This window comes from Neoarius graeffei, chromosome 5, assembly GCF_027579695.1.
Source record: "Neoarius graeffei isolate fNeoGra1 chromosome 5, fNeoGra1.pri, whole genome shotgun sequence".
Classification (NCBI taxonomy): Eukaryota; Metazoa; Chordata; class Actinopteri; order Siluriformes; family Ariidae; genus Neoarius; species Neoarius graeffei.
In genome coordinates, this window is record NC_083573.1 from 110,970,026 (window position 1) to 110,973,175 (window position 3,150).

Here is a 3,150-nt window from a genome sequence, read left to right on the forward strand (position 1 = left end):
CGTTGAGTTCTCATTCCCAAAGGTGAACCCGACCATCCAGTTTGTTACTAGAGAAAGCTGCAAAAGCCAGCATCTGTGATGGCATGGGGAGCATCAGTGCCCACAGCATGGGTGAGTTGCATGGGGGTGAAGGTACCACTGATCTATTAAGGCATATATTGGGATTGTAGAGAGACATATTTATCAAGGCAAAATCTCTTCCTCAGAAGTCCATGCTTATTTGAGCAGGACAATGCCACGCCTCATTCTGCATGGGCTACAACAGCATGGCTTCATAGACAGAGTGCGTGTGCTTGACTGGCCTGCTGCCAGTCCAGATCTGTCTCCTATTGAGAAAGTATCACATATCTTGAAGAGGAGGATCAGGCAACGGAGACCAAGGATTGTTGAGCAGCTAAAGTCTTGTATCAAGCAAAAATAGACAAAAATTAGAATTGCAAAACTAACAATTCATATCATCAGACCCTGAACGATTCAAGTGTTATTAAAAAGAAAGGTGATGTAATACAACGGTAATAATGCCTCTGTCCCGACTTCGTGTGTGTGTTGTTGTTTTTTTTGCAGGCATCAAATTCTGACTTTATATTTACAAAATACAATTAAGTTGGTCAGTAAAACTATTGAAAATCTTTTCTTTGTACTTTCGTCAGTTAAATAAAGGTTCATGTGAATTAACAAATCACAGATTTTTGTTTTTATTGCATTTTGGAAAATATCCCAACTTCTCTGGAAATGGTGTTAGTACGAGTGAATGTCAAAATTAAAATAACATGAAAGGGTTTTTTTTTGTAATTTAATTTTTAAAAAAGGGTGAACTTTCATATATTCTATATTCATTATTATATTCATTATACGGAAAGTGAAATATTTCAAGCCTTTTTTGTTTTAATTTTGATTATGGCTTATAGCTCATAAAAAAAAAAGAAATCCAGGATCTCAGATTATTAGAATATTTCCTAAGATCAATCAAAAAACATTTACAAGACAGAAAATGTACAACTTCTGAAAAGCCTCTTCATTTATATACTCAATACTTGGTTGGGACTCCTTTACCATGAATTACTGCATCAATGGGGCGTGGCGTGGAGATTATCAGTGTGGGTGCAATCAGTTAATTATTGAAATTAAGTGATCAATCTCGTTAAATCAGTCTCATTAAATTTGAAGGTTAATAATTAAAATGAATCAATCCCATTGAATCGTTTACTTTGACTCATTTGAATTGAATCATACCATAGAATCAGTCTCATTTGAAGTGAATCATTCAGTGAATCATTTAGTGAATCGTTCAATGAATCGTTTAGTGAATCATTTAGTGAATCGTTCAATGAATCATTTAGTGAATCATACCATTAATCCTGGATAAATTACCAAACAGCTAGATTATGGTATATTTCCAAATTATTACAATCACTTACCATATTACATAACTTTTATATGCACCTTTTTGAATTCTTTGAGAGATTGGGGACTTCAGATATTGTTCACACCAACAAGATGAATACACACAGCTTTGATAATAAATGGATTTATTATAACAAAGATAAAAATGGATAATCAATATATACAAATATGATATGGTGTGTGTGTGTGTATGGCCTAGCTTGTTGCTAGCTAAAACAAAGGAATGTTATCTAAATAGAACAAAGGATTAGCTCTGTTGCTAATGTGTGCTTGTGTGTGTGTGTGTGTGTGTGTGTGTGTGTGTGTGGGAAGGACTTGACCATATGTTTAGCCTCGTGTAGCTAACTACACGTGGTGGAGGCCTAGATTAGCCTTGTGTTGCTAGTGTGTGTTTGTGAAAGGCCCTATGGCCTAGCTAAAGTGTGTTTGTTAGGCCTGGTGAGCACATGGTAGGCCTTGATTAGCTTTGTGTTGCTAAGCAGAGGAATTAGCCGTAGCTAACCCACTAGCTCATAACCATACTGAATCCACTGAAATCTTGATGAGATCAAGATGTATAATAATGAAATTAAAATGTTAGTAAGAAGACTAAGAGAAAGAGAGAAGCATGCACCGCCTATTAAAACAAATTGAGATTAAACAAACAGAACAATTCAATTCGACACGCTGCGTGTCTAATAGTGTAATGAATAAACCTGGGTTTAAATTCACACTATTTCAAATAAAAGCAAATTCCTAAGACTATCTTAATTATGCCCAAATGACAAAATCTTACTTAATCCTGCCTTTAGCAAGATATGAAGATGATGTTCGCCGTTGCAGAGCTTCGCTGTTCATGAAGCACGTGAGCCGCCCGTGTAGAAAGTGCAGAGTCTTCTTGGGTCCGGCGGAGCACTTGGGTGGTTCCCGTGGAAAGCAGAGGACTCTTGGTCCGAACTTCAGCGTTCGTGAGGAAAAGTCTCTGATCAGAATAAGATGCACAGCGCTTTTGAGTTAAAAAGGATTCAATCGCTTCTTAACTTTTAACTGCCTGGGCTGCAGTCGTGACGTCACTTCTAATACGAATAAACCGGTTGTAACTCAGGTTGAGTTTAAAGATCGCGCGACTCTAAAGTTTACCTTGGCCAAGGGTAAGAAATCGCGCTGAATGATGGATCTTGCAAGAAGGAAGTGTTTTCGGGTTTGAGAGCATCTCTTTATGCGTCTAGACTCCTCGGAAACCAGACGCGAGAGACAAAGAGCAGAGCTTCCGCTTGGACTTATGTGCGCATGGCGGACTGACGTAGATGATCCCGGTCACGCGGAAGAGGACTGGGAATTGTAGTTCTTAGAGACAAAATGGCAGCATGATACCTACATCAGCCTGTAGCACTGCTGAGGTGTTCCTGAAGCCCAGGTTGCTTTGATTGCGGCCTTCAGCTCATCTGTATTTTTGGGTCAGGTGTTTCTCATCTTCCTCTTGACAATGGCTCATAGATTCTCTCTGGGGTTCAGCTCAGGTGAGTTGGCTGGCTAATCAAGCACAGTAATAATCATGGTCAGCAAACCATTTGGTCATACAACCCCGATTCCAAAAAAGTTGGGACAAAGTACAAATTGTAAATAAAAACGGAATGCAATAGGGTAAACGTACCAATTAAGCTCATGTACCCTTTAAGCACACTGCCAACTTTAAACTCAAATAACTAATAAAATGCACATGAAATAGTCTGGCTTTACAAATGAACCAATAGATACAGTTGTTAT